At 33.5% G+C, this 20,319-nt stretch overlaps 1 long non-coding RNA gene across 2 annotated transcripts; it reads left to right on the plus strand.

Moving 5' to 3' along the window:
* The first annotated feature begins 4,506 nt into the window (after positions 1-4,506).
* Positions 4,507-6,035, plus strand: LOC132642396 (uncharacterized). 2 transcript variants are annotated; one of them, XR_009583131.1, is made up of 3 exons: positions 4,507-4,694; positions 5,200-5,302; positions 5,961-6,035. It is a non-coding gene; the product is annotated as an uncharacterized LOC132642396 (long non-coding RNA). The 2 variants fall into 2 exon arrangements; XR_009583130.1 differs by having other exon boundaries at positions 4,510-4,694; positions 5,967-6,035.
* Positions 6,036-20,319: the final 14,284 nt, after the last annotated feature.

The raw sequence follows: 20,319 nt of genomic DNA on the forward strand, positions 1-20,319 counted from the left end.
AAGAAGATATCTTGATGTGGAATATTAAGCTCCTACATTCACATATTTATAGTAGTAGGAAGTAGGAAGTAGGAAGAGTGTGCCTAATTGTCAAGTTTGCCTTAATTGTTTTTTATTAATTCCATTTTCTTTTAAGAGTTTAAAAATACCAACTGATTCAAATTTGCAGCATTACCAAACAGAGCATACTTTTCTAAGGCTTGTAGGTCAATGACAGCCAGTTATGTTGTTCTATAGGTATAGGTAATTGTTTTTATACCATGAGATAAATATAATGTGCACATTACATACACCAGTATTACCAAACAGAGAATATTTATTCCAGGTTAGATTCATGCATGATCAATTTGTGTATTTTTTCCGTATAATGTATCTAAATATATGTATATACTCTCATAGTAATAGTATATTTGTTTCGATTGCTATGTACATTTACGTGGTTATAGTACATTATAAACTTAACTGTGACACAAGAATTTTAGTTTTACTTGTTACGTGGTTATAGTACATTATAAACTTAACTGTGACACAAAAACTTTAGTTTTACTTCACAAGTTATAATCATCTGGCTAATATATATAATCGTCTCGATATAATCTGTTATAATCCCAAGATCGAGTTACGTAGCCTTGTGGTGTTTCAGATTCCTCATAATTGGAACTTACAATTTTTTTTTAAAGTTATGTCTTCAATTAAATATAAGTACTACTAGTAATCAATAGAAGATTTTTTGGTTATTACTGTAATAGGTATTTGTATAATGCTATTAGATAAGTAACTTTACAAAAAAAAAATGTATCTTTATAATGATAGATAAATATTGTTATACAAAAGTAAATATAATATAAAAAGTTGGTCAGGGAATTTATTTGCCTGTTATATGAAATATTGTTACAAAGAGATCTGATCGTACCAATCCAATCAAATATACTTCTCTAAAAACCCTTTTGATATTGGCTTTGCAAATATTAGAACGGAAAAGGTCCAAAAATACCCCTGAACTATTGAAAAAGGCTCATAAATACCCTCCTTCCACCTTTTGGTCTAAAAATACCCTTCCATCCACCTTTTAGGTCTAAAAATACCCTTAAGGTTTGTTTTTGGCTCAAATATACCCCTCAAACTAACAAGTTAAAATTAACTCTTTTAAAAAGCCAAATGGCAATTTGTAATTGGTCAATAATAAAATTCCGTAATTTAAAAAAAAAATCCAAATTTTAAAAAAAAATTGCCAATAATAAATTTCCAGTAATTTAAAATTCCAGATTTAAAAAAAAAATTGCCAATAATAAAATTCCGTAATTTACATATTTTTTTTTAAAAAAATTGTGTGGAAACTTAAAAATTAAAAAATTTAAAAATATGAACGAAACTGTTTTTTTTTTTTTTTTTGCATTTCGTGAATTAATCAACGAAATATGTTTTTTTTTTTTTGCATTTCGTGAATAAAAAAACGAAATAGGAAATTATAATCTTTTTTTGCATTTCGTGTATTAAAAAACGAAATAGGATAAAAAAAATTATTTTCGTTCATATAAAAACGAAATTGGAAATTTGGACAAAATATATTTTCCAATTTTGTTTTTATATGAACAAAATTAATTTTTTTATCCTATTTCATTTTTCAATACACGAAATGCAAAAAAAAATTATAATTTCCTATTTCGTTTTTTTATTCACGAAATACAAAAAAAAAAACATATTTCGTTGATTAATTCACAAAATGCAAAAAAAAAAATCAGTTTTGTTCATATTTTTTAATTTTTAAATTAAATAATATATGTGTCTAATCACAAAATGCCATTTGGCTTTTTAAAAGAGTTAACTTTAACTTTGTTAGTTTGAGGGGTATATTTGAGCCAAAAACAAACCTTAAGGGTATTTTTAGACCAAAAGGTGGAAGAAGGGTATTTATAAGCCTTTTTCAACAGTTCAGGGGTATTTTTGGACCTTTTCCGATATTAGAATATACATGTTATAAAAAGTTGTCATACAAAAGTAACATATAATATAAGAAAATTGGTCAGGGTTTTTTTTTTTTTTTTTCTGGGTATTATGTGCGGACTTGGCGGGTTGTGGATCCTAACCCAACCCACCAAGAGGTCGTATGAAACCAGTAACGTTGGAGAATCTTTGTTTGTTTGGTCAATTGGTATTATATATACGGTCTAATTAATTAGGAGTTTAAATCTTAGGAAACCTAGCTTTCCAGGCTCTCCGGATGTATAAGGGTTTAAATTCTATGCATCATCAGCATATAAATTTTGTACATCATCAACTTAAATTCACATACAATAATAAATAAATTTCATAAAATACATGAAATGATAACCTTGAAAATAGAATAATAACCTGCTGCAATCAGTTAATTAAATTGACCTATTATGGTGTGAAATAATCTTACGTTACCTGTACATATGAATTAGATCCTATATTTGGATGGGAAAAGAGAAGAAGATTCTGTATGACTTTGTCATGTCAATTTCAGGTTTATAAAATTAGTACCACTAAACCGCGTAATTAATTTGTCATTTGGGGAAACAATTTTTCAACTTTTGAGTTGTCTTAATGCTAAAATTCCTTATCCTTGTATTTCTAGATTGCAAATGGATATTTTGTATATAGAATCGATAATGGTCAACTCTAAGTTTTTCAAAGGCAAGTTCCCCTTATATATTCACGACTATAAGATATTGCTTAATTATAATATTGTAACTTGTTAATATTCAATTAGGTTTACATTTTGGCTTTCTAAAAGTCATCGATTCAATCTATGTAATAATTTCTAACTTAGGCAGTTGACACTTACTCATATGGCCCTCGTCCTCATGCATGCAGCACAAAGTCAACCCTTAATACCCAGCTCCAAATAAGTTGGACAATGGAGTAATTTTTTTAGATTTTTCCTCATAAACGTATAGAACATATATATTTCTAAGATTTTTTGGTTTTTTCTTTTTTTTTTTTCAGAAAAAAATGAATGAAGAGTAGCTAAAGAGATTTGATTTTTTATTTATTGCAAAGGTAAATCAAACATTCTAATATTATAGCATCATGCAAAGTCGTAGAGGAATCTGATCAAATCACATTTTACTAGAAAGAAGAAACATTTGAATCATGAATTACGATTGTGGAAAACAGTAAAACCATGTTAGAGGGTGTGTTTAGTATGAAAAAAAAAATCTAAAAGTGCTTTTGGAGAAAAATTCTTGTCTCAGTATCCAACAGTATAAAATTTTGAACCTATTCCAGATTTAATAATGCCAGGGCAAAACACATAAGCGAAGAAAATCGTTTTCCTCCTTTGAATAAAATTAATTTTCAAGAAAAATAATTGTTTTGGTGTTTGGTTGTCATAAGAACATGACTTTCTTTCAGAAAAATGTTTTCCTTTCCTACAAAACACACCCTCAATAATTACAAGGAACATATCTATTTAATTCACTTAATATATATAAATAATCTACCCATTAACTCAATAAGCCAATTATGGTCCAAAATTCATCCACTTGAAATTCTGAATTAGCTTTTGTTCATACTCCATAATAATTTTTTTTTCCTAGCACCGAGTATAACGAACCTACCAAACTTCGTGTTCTATTATTCTTCTGACCGCCGGATGAAGCCAATATTGGAAAATCATTATAAATAGAAGGTGCCAATACTGCCTAATTTCTCTAGTCGAGAAAATATAATCTTTTTGTTATTACTCTAATGCATGTAGGATCGTAGATGGAAAAATTAAGATGGAGTCGTTGTGGAAAATAGAGAGCATTAATTTCTAAAAGATTGTCCCTTATGTTTTGGTAGATCAAAGTCAATTTAACTGAAGAATCTAATTAGATTGAAACTTTGGTCGAAACAAGTTGGACTATTGTATGATTTCATAGAGATTATGAAACAGAGTGGTTTACATTATGTTAATTATATAGAAGTCATGCACTAGTTAGAGTAAGATATATATTTGACTGACAATTAAAATAAAAGGTCTACGTAACGCAACCGAAAAAGTAATCAGCCACTATTTCTGACATTAAATGCATGCATAGTTGATTAAATGTAACACAATTAATCAAGAGATTAATGCCTCTACATTCAAAAGTTGGACATTTTACATTGCATTCGTTCCTTGTCAATTATGAGATTTTCTTTCAATCAAAATATGACCAAACGTTTGTTTTTTCAATTCCCAGCTTCATCGTAGGAAATTCCTCATCACTACTAAAAAAAAAGGGCGTTTTCGACCAAAACATTTCGACCACATTTTTGGTCGAAAAAAAATCGACCATGCGTGGTCGAAAAATCAAGAATTTAATTTTTATTTTATTTTCAGTAGAATTTCGACCACACGGGGTCGATTTTTTAAAATGAAAATATAATTTCGACCACGTGTGGTCGAAATTAAATTTTGTATAAATAATAAATGGGAAACGTTTAAATTAAAAATTAATAAAATTAAAAAAACCAATTTTCGACGACATGTGGTCGAAAATTGGACCACATTTGTATATACACATCTGCTGGCTGGTCTTTACTTTTCATATTGAAGATTTTTTCTTTCTCTCTCTTTCCTCTCTCCCTCTCCTCTCTCTACCCACACCACCAGCCCACTGCCCCACCAGCCCAGACCCTCAACCCACCGCCTTCCGACCACCGCCAGTCCATCGTCGGCGGCGCAGCCCTTGCATTTTTAGGTACGTTTTTTTTTTTCCAATCATGAACACTTACCAATGCATAATAATCTCATGTTATTAGCTACATTACCTTCTATATTTAGTAGATTTGATAACTTTATTTAGTGTTCAATATTTATTTTAGGGTTTATTTTATGTTATTTTTTTTTTTTGGATTTTGAGTTGAAATTGGATGTTATTTTTTGGGTTGTTTTGGTCCCTTTTTTTGGGACTATTTTGATTCTTTATTTATGTGCTATTTATTTATTTTGGTTCTTTATTTATGTGCTCTTTATTTATCATATCATTGCATCACTTGCATTCACTGATTCCTTATTCCCATGAGCTGTAGTTTAGTTGCACATTGAGTATTAATAAAGCACTTATATCTTGCTGTTATTAGAAAAGTTCCCTATAATATAACATGTGCTAGGCTGGCAGATTTTATTGAACTTTGACTTTAGTTTTTCTGCTTACTGATTGAAAAACTAATACTCTTCCCTTTTCAATTTGTTATGCCCTGCAGAGTAAAATATATATAACAAGCATCTGCAATGGGTTCTGGATACTGGCTTAAAAATGTAATCAGTTTGAGAAAAGCTAAGGATGGCAGATCGAAAAGATTAAAGGTAAGCTTCCGTAGTTGCTACTTATTTTATCCTCGGTTCTATTTTACTCTTGGATTGCAGAAGTGGTAGATCATTAATTTATCTCAATTTCCAGACTCAACACCAAGAATTAGTACATAATATGATAGGTACCGTGGACAAGAATAAAGGCATTTGACAAGTAATAGTCTGTTTAATGGTTTAAGAAAAAGTCGTTTGCTCTCTCAGATTGATACCTACGATGGTGCTTGCTATTAATTCCTTTGTGCGCGTGTGTGTGGCTTGCCTAAAAGTTTGAAAGAGTTATGTATGGCGCTTAAATAAAAGGGGATTTTTTTCATTTTAGGCCCGTCGGCCGAAATTAATTACAGGAGCCAAAATGTACAAAACCTATATACTGATTATGTATATTACATGTATATTTTGTGTATACTTATGTATATTATATGTATATTTCTACTTAATATACAAAACCTACACATTTGCTCTCTACTATTCTTTCGAGCAGTCCAAACATGTAATTATCCCAAATAAGTATTCTTAAGATGGGAAGTGAAATCACTAATAGATACTCTCATAAATCATGATTCTATTGTAGCCCATTCCTTATGTTATTTTCATGAGTAGCTTTTTTCACCAGTACTAGACAAGATCAATCAGATTCGTCGTTTTATTCTAGAGACAGGGAACGTCTATTGGAAGAAAGGGGGATGCCCACTCTCAGAAAGAGCCTACAAGAAGAAAAAGTGGTGCCTCTACCAAAAATCATAGGAAACAGGGAATGCCTTCTGAGGATAACGCAGCCACAAGGATCCAGCCACATTGATCTTTTTGATTAATGTGCTTTTGGATTCTAATTCTGCTATGTTTAAATGGGTATGTATATTATGTTTAAGGGTTTGAATGTAGTTTTAATTTGAACTAGAAGTACTTTTAATTTTAAGATGTTTAAGTGTTTGAACGTAGTTTATGATGTTTAAGTGTTTGAATGGACAATGTTTAAGTGTTCAAGTGTTTGAACATTGTTTATGGTTGTTGTGTTGAATTGTTGATGAATTGGATGACTGTTTTGGTTGATGAATTTGATTATTTGAAAATTGGCAGGTGGGATGTCAAAAACAGGCAAATGCTGGAAAAAATATTCCAGATTTTCAAGTGGTCGAAAATCAGCCCAGATATTTCACAATTTCGACCACATGTGGTCAAAATTGTACCTAGAAAAATACAATTTCGACCACATGTGGTCGAAATTTAGCAATATGGTTTCCAGATTTCGACCACATGTAGTCGAAAATCTGGGCCCAATTAACAATTTCGACTACATGTGGTCGAAATTGTGAAAATATTTTTTTTTTATATTTAAATATAAATAATGTTTTCAACCACACGTAGTCGAAAATGTTAAATATATAATTTAATATAAAAACAATTTTTCGATCACATGTGGTCGAAAATAATTTTCACTTAAATTTGGTAGAATGTGATTGCGACCACGTGTGGTCAAAAAAAAATTTCGACCTACCGATTAGCGACCTACGCGTGTGGTCGAAATATTGGTCGAAATAAAGGCCTTTTCGACCTCGTGTGGTCGAAATTTTTGGTCGAAAATCCTGGTTTTTTTAGTAGTGATGTCACAAAATTAGACAATGAGAAATCGCATAAAATATTTCACATACTCTTTTGTGATATGATCAAATTATAGATTAAGGCCTCATTTGTTTGCACTTATTGGAGGTCTGAATCTGAATGGTTCAAACCTTAAATTATTAAGTGCATTTGTTTGTATTAAGATATAAGCTCTTATTGAGTCTGAATAGGTCTTAATCCATTAAGATCTTGAACCAAATCTTAATATTATTAAGAGGTATTTTGGCATGGAACTTTTTATCACCAGCTCTAATCCCAACCCCAACCCTCCACCTCAACCCCACCCCCACCCACCTACCCACCCTCCACTTCAACCTCCCACTCCCCACCACCACCCTCCCACCACCAACCCTAATCCCTTCCCACACCACCCACCCCCGCTCATCACCACTAACCCCTACGCCACACCACCCACCCCCACTACCCCCACCTTCCACCACCACCCCCACTCCCCACCAACCCCACCCCTCACCCCAACCACCCACCACCCACTCACCCCTCCACCCCCACTCACCACCTACCACGACTACAAAACATCTCCACCATTACTAGTGAACATAAATGTTTCATTTTTTTTATCAAATAATATTTTTTTTTATTAAATTTGTATTTATTTTCTACTATTTAGTTACTTTTTAATTTTAATTGTATATTTATTATGTTTAAATTAATATATTATGCACATTCAGATATTGAAAAACAAACAGTCTTAATCATTCAGTATTCAAACCTAGAGACGACATCTTAATCATTCAGATGTGCATTCAGATTCAGACGTCTTAATCTTAATGAAAATAAATGAGGCCTAAGTTGATGGAACTACAGAGAAGAAGGTCGGTTCTGCACAAAGAGGATTGAAAAATGCTGAGACAATTTAGGGCTCAGAAAAAAAATACATTTTATTCCTCATTGAATAAAGAGACCCGTGGAAATAACAGTTGGGCCTTCCTCACATACTTCACACGAGAAATTCTGGAACTTTCCCAATTTTCCCGTAAATATTAGTTTATTTTCCATTCTTTAATCAATTGTAAAAGATAGGTTGTTACAAGATAGCCAATAGTAATAGCACAGCTGGATAGGTAGTTACTCTAATTATTCCCTAAATTTGATATATATACATGTACTGTACACAGAATCAATGCACAGAAAATCTCAGCTCAATCTATTTTATATTTTGCAATCGTTCATGGTATCAGAATAGGAGTACTTCTAATCTCTACTCTTTCATTTTCTTTTCGAATCAATAGCTCTATACAATGGGAGACAATACCATAGCTGCTACTGGGACTCAAGTTCCCCTGTTAGCTGCTAATGCCCCTTCTACTAAACTGATCAATTTTGTTCACCCTTTTTTTCATTTCCCCTTCTGATTCTCCTTGTATGCTATAGGTTAATACTCCTTTTGATGGCAAAGGTTTTGGCGAATGGAAGAGAGGCATGCTAATAGCCTTGATTGCAAAGAACAAATTAGGTTTTATTGATGGATCCAATACTGAACCTGAAGCTGGATCAGGTCTGCACCAAGCTTGGTTCCAGATCCAATAACATGGTAATTTCCTGGGTATTGAACTCTCTTTCTAGGGAAAATCTGAAAGTGTTTTGTATTCCTCTACTGCTAAAGATATGAGATTTGAGTTGGAAGCCAGATTTGGCCAGAGTTCAGGAGCTAAACTTTTTCAACTCCAAAAGGAACTCATTAACCTTGTTCAAGGTCCATCTAATATTGTTTCTTATTACACCAAAATCAAACGACTCTGGCATGAGTTGGACACCTTGGAATCTTTTGTTCCTGTGGAGCAAAAGAGAAAAATGTTAAAAGTCTAAACAAGATGAAAGACTTGTTCATTTTTAATAGGTATCAATGACTCCTATTGTGCTCCTAGAGGTAACATTCTCACGATCTCTCCTCTACCCTCTATTGCAAATGCTTATGCACCTGCTAGTTCAGGAGGAAAAGCAATGAGAAGTTCAAAATACCCCCAAGTTTCCAAGTAAATCTTCTTTTTTTGTTGCTGCCAATCAAGAAAATATTGACCAAAAGTCCTTTTCCACTAATATCAGGAGACAAAAAGGTTTCTATGACAATAAGAGATCTGCTCTGTTTTGCAAATGATATTAGAAGAAATCAGGACATTCAATTGAAGAAAGTTATAAGTTACATTATTTTCCACCTAACTTTAAGTTTGCTAAGTAGAGAAGCTTTCAAAACACTGCTCAAGGTAATGTAGTAACATCTGATGAGTTTGCTGGAGATTCTTTCATGAATAATTCTGATGCAAAACTGCTAGCACAGGTGATGCGTGAAAAATGGAGATCAAAGAAATAACTCTGAAGTCACAGTTTCTGTTAACTGTGCTGGTATAACCTTAGGACCTAGCCTTTCTCTTTACATTCAAATATTGATTATAAGACTTTCACTAGAAAGACTTGAATTATAGAATCAGGTGACACTAAGCACATGAGCTATAACAAGGATTTCTTCATTAATCTTAAGTTATTGCATCATGTCATTTCTATAAGTCTAACCAATTCTCAAAGATTTAAGGTTTTATATTTAGGTTCTGTGAGGCTTTTCTCAAATTTAATCATTCACAATGTTTTGTTTGTGTGTAGTTTTCACTTCAACCTTTTGTCTGTTCATAAGTTGTACACACAACTTTATAATCTTCTATTTTCTTACTCTTTTTCATTGTTTTATGCAAGACCCTTCAATGAAGAGCCCCGTGCTCCTTTGTGAAAGTCAATGTAGCAACCCCCAGGAAGGATGTTATTTAACGAAACTAATCAATACTTACTAAGTTAAATATATAATTTTTTTGAAACTATTTTTGTGAAATAGTTCTAATAACTAAATTCAAGAGTAAAACTAATTGACAGTATATTCACGAGTAGAACATAATAAATAAGTAAATAAATAAAGAGTTCAAGTATACCAAAATGTTTGTAAGAAACTAATTTAAAATATAGTGATTATAATCATTAGCGGAAATAGGCCCATGTGAACAAAATTCAAAATACAACCTCTAAACATAGTAGAATCTCATAGAAACCTCCTTAAAATGTAAATATTCAATTATAAAAAAAATGGACAGCGCATAGTTTGAGTTAAATCAACACTTTGGAATTCATAAAACACTTGGTAAAGGACTATTTTTCATGCTACAACCTCCAAGACTCATAATAAGCATGAGATTCGACCCTCAATCTCAAATACAAACTAGTTAAGTTCAACGCAAGTACTAAATTTAAACTATTACAAAACTTGAGCTTGGGCACTTCCAAAATAGTCAAATCATTCATCAAAATCAAGTTACAACATATTAGCATCATGACCCAAATGTATTCAAAAGTGCACATCTATGTGTATCCCATGGATCATGTACAAGTCCCAAAAAGTGCACAAAATAAACATGCTTATGCAAATGGGATCTTCATCTAGGATTCCAAAAAGTCTACTTCAAATGGTCATCTTCAAGTCTCCCGGGTACATCACCTACGATAGTAACATACTATCGCAAAGCATAAAGCTTAGTGACACATAAACTTAGCTAACATTTCATATTAAAACTAAGTTATGTAAGGAGTACAAAAATAAATTTGAGAAATGAGCTTATCAAAATCACCATCAAGTACTTAATGATGGTACAATTGTTTCAAGAGAATCACATATCAAATAATAAGTAGTTCAATATATCAATATTCAAAATTTCAAATGTCAAGAAGCTTTCCCAAGCTACTCCAAAAAGGTCCTCCAATTAGTTAATTTAATAGTGAGCTATGTATCAAAATAAGTGCAACGAATAAATTCAATACATAAGCGTATCAGATTTATCACCAAGTACTTAATGAATGTAAGACATTTCAAGAGAACCAAATACCAAACCATAAGGTAGTTCAAGATACTAATATTTCAAATACCAAGTGTCAAGAAAGCTTTCGAAGCTAATTCATGAAAAGTCATTCAATTAGTTAATTTAATGGTAAGCTATGTATCAAAAATGAGTACAACAACCGAATTCAAGGAATAGACTTGTCAAAGTAAGCTATGTACTATGTTTCAAGAGAATCAAATATCAACCCAAGAAGTAATTCCAAATAATAATATTCATATTTCTAGTGTCAAGAAAGTTTCCCAAGCTAATTTGAGAAAGTCATTCAATTAGTAAATTTCGCCCAACACATACGTCATGCTGTCACATCAAGCACAATTAAATAACAAGAAGGACTGAAGCCCAAAACAAGAAGGGTCGTCACCCAATAATCAGAGAATCAAGAGTCACGTTGAAAGTGGTTTTCCACTCATACTTGAAAATGAACAAAAAGTCCATAGGCAAGATGAGACGTAAATCCAAAGTCAAGAGGGCCAGATCCAAAATCAAGAAGGGTCGTCACACAATAATCAAGAGAATCAAGAGTCATATTGAAAGTGACTTTCCACTCATACTCGAAAATGGACAAAAGTTCATCGTCAAGATGGGCAAAATCCGAAAAATACCATGAGGTATGTCAATATAAGTGGCAAGGTCACTATAACAAGAAGGATAATGTCCCGACAAGAATGCAATAATGTTCAAGCAATCCGTATATATGGGTGAGTTAAGTGGTCTTACAAAAATACTTCACATAACACCAATGTGATTTCTCAACAAAATAAATAGAAGGAAGAGTTCAAGTTTATGTGCAAACCTTGGAGCTTTAGTGCTTCTAAAGCTCAAACATATATCAAGAAATTATAAATCCCCAAAGCAACTATCAAGCTATTATGTCGACTTCCTTAGCTTTTACAAGTGCCTCTTGTACCACTATTGCTAGTTTTTAAGCAGAAAAATCTGGACAACAGCTATGTGTTGCATTGAACCCCATTTTTGACATAGTAAACAGAAGAATTAGAATTTTTGTAAAACACCAAAGCTGTGGGTAACTTTTTTTTTTATCTTTCCACTGCCTTTTAATCACCTAATTTTAACTTCTAGATAAAAAGTTATGATCGAAATAGTAACTGTTGTGCAACAAAAACGTGATTTTAATTCTTACCACAAGTGAGAGCAGTGACTTTTGGATCTTTCAAAACAAAGGTTAGATTCTTTGTTAAATGAAAAATATGAAGTATTCAACAAAGAAGATTTGATTTCTCATGAGAAAAGTAAAGAGCTAGGGTTAACCCTAGCTTTAGTAAAGATGGAGTAGAATCCCAATATAGGAGCTTCTAGAAAAAGGGGTAAATTTCATCTAAGGCTATAAATAAATCTCAAGGATCCAATGACTAGGATATAAGGACTATTTTCATGAAATTTCACATAGCACCTCCTTATTTTAAACTCTATAGAGAATAAACCCCTTTGTCACTCAAATTACATAACTGGCTCTAGAAGATTTTTTTTTAATGTTGTATTTGACTCCAAAATGACTGGCTAATTTGTTAACTAATATGTATCTATTATATTACCAGTTTCTTTTTTAAAAAAAAAAGTTTTCAAAGTAAATGTCAAATTTGAATTTCAAGAATGGTAAAAAGAATATTTATAAGAAAAATGAATGCATATAATAAATCCAGAAAACTCAGGGTGTTACAGTCAAAATGGTCTCTATATCTTTAACAATAGATTTACAGTTGTTTCTTCTTCTGCAAAATCTTATTCTGGGATTTCTAGTTCTAGTCTTCATTCCCTAAAGGATGTTATATCCACTTTGTCTTGTAATGTTCAAAGCAAGTTATGTCATGGAAGACTGGGTCATATGCCCCTTTCAAATATGCAGAATATTAAAGAAATTTCAGTTACTGTTTGTTCCAAATTTTCTATTTTTTGTTCTATTTGTCCATTAGCAAGGCAACACAAACTTTCATTTCTCACTAGTCATATTTCTTCTAAATAAATAATTAATTTAATACATATTGATACATGGAGGCCTTATCAGACACCTACATATGATGGTAATAAGTACTTTTAACCACATTAGATGATTTTAATAGAGGTACTTGGACTTTTTTATTAGCCACTAAAGCAATGCCTTCACTGTCCTCAGATCTTTTCTTGCCACGATTGAAAGACAATTCAATAAAAAGGTCAAAATCATTAGGCTTGATAATGCTTGGGAGCTAAGTTCAAGGTTTGCCTCTTCTATTGTCCTATCTTTTCAAAGGATTATTCACCAAACTTCTTGTGTTGTCACACCACAACAAAATGGCGTGGTTGAGAGAAACATAAACATCTTTTAAGAGTTTGTAGGGCCTTACTTTTTCAATTTCATCTTCCACACAAATTCTAGGGGATGCTATTATGACAGCTACTTATATTATCAAACGGTGTCTTACTAAGTTATTGAATTTTAAAACAACTTATGAAAAATTGCTTCGGGTCCCTCTTCATTATTCCCACTTGAGATGCTTTGGTAGTCTTGTTTTTGCCTCTACTCTTTCTCAAGGAAGGTCCAAATTGACACCTACAGCTGAACTTTGCATTTTGTTTGTTATCCTTTTGGAAAAAAGGGGTATGAATTGCTTAGTCATAAAACTCAGAAATATTTTGTTTCCAGAAATGTCAAATTCTCTGAAGAAGTTTATCCTTATGCTACTATTCACTCTACTGTTTCTATTTTACCTTTTGACATTCCTACTATTTCAGTTGACACTGATTATATGCCTATCAATTCTTCTCCTGTCACTTCATGTTCTCCCCTCTGATCCTTATTGGTATCTAACGGGGTATTCATTCTCTCTGAATCTTGCATTTTTTTCCTTCTAAATAGTGAGTAAAATATAATTTAATTCTAATGGGGAAGGTATTTGGTTACAAGACCTACATATATTAAGAGTGAGAATGTTGAAAAGAGTAACGAATAAATTCTGTGAAAAATAGATCGCCCACCAGTGGAAGGTTTTTTGTGTTCAGTCAATCTACGCAGAACGAACTTTTTATTTTATCCTTACTGTCATGCTTTTAAATTGACACAGAAATCTCATGACATGTTTAATACCACAATTTTTAAAATTTCTCTTTCTTAATTAAAATTTGTGCTTAGTCACATTACGTATGTCACACATAAATTAAAATGGAAGAAGTATATATTGATGTAACCAAAATTAATAATAGAACAAGAAATAAAAGGATAAAAAAGACATAATAAGAATTCAATAAAGTATTTCCCTTTGCATGAGATCCATACCAAGAGTTGGAAAACATCCAAAGTCTATGCCAAAGCTTACTATAAGTTCATACATCATCAAAGTCTAACCTTACCAAATTAAGGAAATAAAATATCTATACTAGGGTTTAAAATAAGCTTATAATGTCTTTCATTTCTCTAACTAGAGGATTAAAAGTACAATTAGGTTGGACATAGTAAAAAGGGGCAATTGTCAGGTATTGGCGCAATTTCATGATGTTGGGGGACGATCATGGTCTTGACTAGTGCCAGCTCCTTTAGCGATTCGATCTTCTTGACATGATACCAGACTTTAATGACTTGGCTTATTTTACGAACGTAGACTCCTTAGCGCGATCACAACCTTGACTTGTTGGATCCTTCAATGATTGTAGTTTGCTTGGTAAGATCCCGGACTTCAGTGACTCAGCTTCTACAAATGCAAACTTCTTCACGCGATCGTGGGCACTTAGCAGATTAGGGTTCTCCGTGATAGGAAAATTAGGGTTATAATCGTGGTTGTCTACACTAGTAAAATTTGCAGCAAATTTAACAGTTCCAGAAGGCTTTTAATGTCCAATTTGAGGTTTTCCTCCTTTAGCTCCACTTCCAATAAGTTGTATAACCCAAGAGAAGCCACCATTGCTTCCATCTTTATGATCAAGCCTTCTAGGTCCACGTGTTCTTTTTCTTGGCTTCTTCTAAATGGTCTTGTCAAAGCTTGTCTTACATCAATCCTTCCATCTTGAAAGGATTTGACCTCGATTTGAATGTTCATGAACACCTATATCTATTCGTCCTAGCCGGTGTGATCCTTAAAAACCAGCTCTTCTACGTTACCTAACATACCATCAAAAATAATAATGGTGTGTCTGAGACTGGGTACTTAGTGAGTGTATAGGGGTAGAGTTTATATAAAAAATAATCATTAAAGTAAATATAGTGAAACGATATACATGAAATAGTTCAAATTCAATAAATAGTGTAAATCATGAAAACTCAATAAGATCAACACTGAAGTAATTATTCAGTTTCAGTTCATTATGTTCGAGAGTTTTATCATGCCAACCAAGGCCATGCCAAGTCAATAAATTTTCAACATACAAACAAAGGGAAAATCAAATCAATTATATAAAAGGAACATCTACTTTAGGATTACTAAACTGCACTGAGCACCACATGCAAGGGCTACCGACCCTCGATGATCACTCTTCCTCCCGAATAGCTAAGGCAACCACAAACAATTGATATGTAATACAATAATTTAGAAATCATGGCCTTTATCCAAACAACATCACTTTGTCAAAAACACATGATTTGAAGAAAAGAGGACTCAAGCCCATGACCAAATTCAGAAAGCATATTCAATAATCAATAATCGTGATTTCGATCTTTAGAAACCATGGTAGGTTAAACCAATTTAGATGTACTACATACATACATACATACATACATACATACATATAGCATAGTATCAATAATTAACCATGCAAGCTTGTCCCCTAAGTGCATGGAAACTCATTCAAAACACAAGTTGAGAAACGATTTCGAAATCATCTTTGAAAGATTCGACATACCACAAATCCCAATAATTATAATCCCAAACACACTACCCAATTCCAAAACAATCACTTTACAATCAATTGGAGTGATAAAGATTAAGACTTTATCGAATTCTAGGTTCCACCTCTTTTTCATAAAATTAGGGTTTATGCCTAGAAGAGTGTTTTTCGCCAATTGGGTTCAATAGCAATGAATTCTAGGGATTTAGGATCATCCTATTACACTTTAATAAATTATAAATATATATATAAAAAAAAGAATCTTGTCACGACCCAAACCGATGGGCCATGACTAGTGCCCGAGTTGGACACTCGTAGACGGACCTATTAGATATAATCAGACTGATAGTAAGGATAATGTGAAAATCTGTAAAAGCATACTGTAAACTCATAATGCCATATATCAGAATGAACCTGTCTCCTGAGGAGTCACAGTTAACCAAACATAACAAAATATGTAAGCCGACAAGGCTGACACTATAGACGGGAATATCCAAAACGAACTACATCTGTATAGCTGACCAGACTATATATATATATATACAACCCACATGTGTCTACAGACCTCTAAGAGCATCGCAGAATCTATGTCAAAAGGATCTGTACCAAAATATCTCAAGCTCCGGAACAATGGAGCTCTCCAAGCAGCTGGGCAGGAGTCCTAAGTCGGAGGATCACCAAATTGTGTGTCTGTACCTGCGGGCATGAAACGCAGCCCCCGAAGAAAGGGGGTCAGTACAGAAAATGTACTGAATATGTAAAGCATGAAGTATAATAAAGAAGATCATGACTGTGCAAAAAGTTGACAGGAGACGAGTAAGATAATCAAAGATACCAATACATCTGTGCCTTATAAGATGAGTCATGCATACATATACAATATACCGTACCCGGATCTCTAGTGAGGGACTCGGTGAAATAATCATATATATACCGTACCCGGCCCTCTAGTGAGGGACTCGGTGAAATAGTCATATATATACCGTACCCGGCCCTCTAGTGAGGGACTCGATGAAATATAATACGTATCCGACCCTTTATTGAGGGACTCGGTGAAATAGTCATATACATACCCGGCCCTCTAGTGAGGGACTCTGTGAACAATGCAATGAAACTGTGCACGATTACGTACCCTGCCCGGGACTCGGTGAATGATATATTAACGGTATGCACGAGTAGAATATCATGAGCAACCTTATGCAAACTAAGTCATCATCTGAGACTCAATAGAATAAACAGAATGAACCAACACTTGAGAATTAAGACAATTATCATGTCAAGCACTATTGAGAACTAGAGTTCCTTGGAGTCATATGTGTTCGTTGTTCGCTCAGTTTATGTAATTCATGCCATAAGGAAAGAAAGGGTAATTTTACATACACTTTAGAGCCTTTAGAAGTAGAGTCATCATCATAAAATCATTCCTATCCTTGACATCATCAGAAGTTTTAAGAACCATGGACTTTTAGCTTTTGAAGACAAGAAGGTTACGGAAGCATTTATGAAGTCATACCATAGGAATCATGCCTTTGAAAGAAAGGGGACGAGCCTTAACATACCTGTTAAGCCACCAACTACCTACGCTTATCCGTCTGAGCCTGCAAGTCTACATATAAGACCATTCATACTATGATTAGGCCCATTATCATATACTTATCCTAAGCCTTCAAATAATACTTCCTAAAATCTGCCAAAATTTCGGCAGCATCTTCTCTGTTTATATGCCTAGCCCAAAATCACAATCCAACAACCAACAACAACAAAAATACCAACATCAATAACATCATTTCCAACACCAATATGTACCATAAAACAGCCCACACGTTGTTTTCCAACATCCATAACTAACCAACTTACTAGACAATTATTTAACGGCTTTATCTCCATAAATAAGCCTTAAATAATACCAAAAGAGAAAGATTCATACCTTTTTTTCTTGTTAAGATAGCAATATCCACGCTAAAATCCACTGCAAAACAATACTAGAATCACAACCATGCGTTACCCGGACCTAAACCACTACTCCGATACTTGAAAATTGCTCACTTTTGTTTTCCTCACTCTCTCTCTTCCATTTCTGGGCTAAATATGGTGAGAAAAGGGGGTTCTTGCCCTTTTTATAAGGGTCAAATTCGGGTCGGGTCACTGTAGCATTTTACTGTAGCAGTAATGTAGCAAGTCGGTACTGTAGCAGTACTGTAGCACGCGTTTCTGCCCTGTCAGCCGAACTTGTAACGTCCATAACTCTCTACTCCGATGTCCTATTGACGAACAGTTTGTTGCGTTGGAAACTAGAATCGACGAACTTCATTTTAGGATTTTATTTCACCTTAAAACACTTCATATGATCAGAGATGTTCTTCCCCCAAGTTGGACCAAAATGTTCACACAAAACATTACCCATCCTTTCTCCAAAGTCATACTACTTCATTTCTTCCACTCATTTCCTTATAAAACCTTCCGGTATACCGTATATACTTCCTTCACTCATTAAACATATTTAATAATGCTTGCTCCTTATATTCCAAAGTGGTTTTACTTAACCCTAACTCAACATACTTATGTTTCAAATTTGATAAGTGCTTTTTCAAAGATATGGGGTGTAACAAAGCTCTTACCTTTAAAGAAATTCCCTAACTACCACCTCAATTGCTCTTTGTTGAATTTTTAGGAATCTAGGGACTTGGATGATACCCTTGGTGTCAATCCTTGTTAATTTGATGTAATAATCATGAGAATTGAATAGGAACTCACCTTAAATGATTTGGGGAATACCTACAGTGCTTATCTCCTAAAAAAGTCAGCCAAAATGAATTGGGACTTAAAATCTCAGAAATTCCCATATTTATAGTTTCAGCGAGCATGTCGACTCCTGATCCTCCCTCAAAAATTGGATCTCAGAACTTTCAAAATGTGACCTGTATGTGGCCACCGCATGTCAATTTCAGATACATGATTTTTTTTCACAATTTTGATTCCAACAGACGGTACAACATGCGGTCCGGATGTCCAACATGCGGTTCGGAAGTTGCTTTAACATGTAAAGTTCAGAGATTTAAAATTTTGGACGTTCAGTATTTTCTCAAAGACTCCACATATAGCTGGACATGCAGTCCGCATCCCCGCCGCATCTTGATCCAAAATTTTCAACTTTATTACTTTCAATTCTTTTCAACTCTAATATGTTTGTACATTTGATATATGCTTAGATCTTGATTTTCTCATGTAAATATACCATAATTAACATAGTTCGGGGGGTTCAAACCTAACCTGAATTTATGAGGTGTTACACATATAATCCAAGAAATCCAACCAAAAACACCTGAAGAAACTCACCTTGAAAGGGTAGTATTCGCCCTAGGAGATTTGTTACGCAACTTTAGCTATCAAAGAAAAAAAAAAATTGATACCATGTTGAAAAAATAGTATAAAAATTAAGGAGAAGGAGAACACCTGGTTGTATTGATTGGATTGTATGTACACTTGTGACTCTTCTTGTGCAGATACACTTTGAATGTAACTAGAGCCCCAATCACAATACACTGTAAGATAGATCTTGAGGGAAAATTTCAAAAACAAAAGTTAATCTTGACTAGATAGTTAGGATGCACTAATCACTGCTTATCCTTATCCTAATCCTCAACTATAACTTGTAAATGAATTAATCTTTCCCCTTTGTTGATTCATGTTAGTAAATTTGTGTTCAAAACCAATAAATCTGAAACTTGAATTAATCTGTAAAAATGTAAAATGCATAAAACTGAAAATATCCGAGATCACAGAATTCACTGTTTCTCTTTAAGGAATTTAATCCCCTCACTATACCCTAGGTTATAGATTACTTCCTCCCAGGATAAAACAAATATATTTATTGATGGCGTAGCGGTACCTCAAACCCCACCAACTTTGACGAATGCAAATTCAGCAACAAATCACACAAGACTCGATATTTGTTTGTAAGAAAATATGTAGAAGAAGTGCAGAATTTTTCTATGCAGAAAACTGAGGCTAGTCCTCTAAATTTATAGCCAAGTGTTAGCGGAAACGTAAAAGAAAGAACACAAGATTTAACGTGGTTCGGATCAAAATGATCCTACGTCCACCAGAGAACAGTTGTCTTTATATTATTAACAAAGGAAGGGGTGATTTCCCAATTACACTTAAGAGAATTGCTCTCTCAACTCTGTACTCACTACAATGGATTGTATGATTTTTTTGGAATGATGAACAAAGAAGAACCGCCTCTCATTTTATGGGCATAAAATGACTTAGGCTCCAAGTGTGCTACGTGACATTTCAATTCTCTTCCACATCTTTGGCTCCAAGAAATGCATCATTTGGCTCCAAGCAATGCATTCTTTGGCTCTAAGTAAATAATCTTTTGGCTCCAAGTAATATAAATCATCCAACTAAATTGTCACATGGATTTTCTATCACAAGACAAAAAACCAACTCTTTCAATCTCCACCTTGGTTTGTGTCACGAGCATGCGTATGAACAACTCCGGCAAAAACTTCTAAGCTTACTGGGCAACCCCGTTGTAAGAAACAAGAAGAATCAAACCATTGTTGAACATACCACCTCCACCTAACAACTATTCTCTCGGAGTTGCATCAGTTGATGCTGTCGCACCCCATTTTAACCCGAGTCAATTTAGGGGTATTGACGTATTGGAGATTCCTA

The sequence above is a fragment of the Lycium barbarum genome, chromosome 5 (assembly GCF_019175385.1).
Source record: "Lycium barbarum isolate Lr01 chromosome 5, ASM1917538v2, whole genome shotgun sequence".
NCBI classification, from domain to species: Eukaryota; Viridiplantae; Streptophyta; class Magnoliopsida; order Solanales; family Solanaceae; genus Lycium; species Lycium barbarum.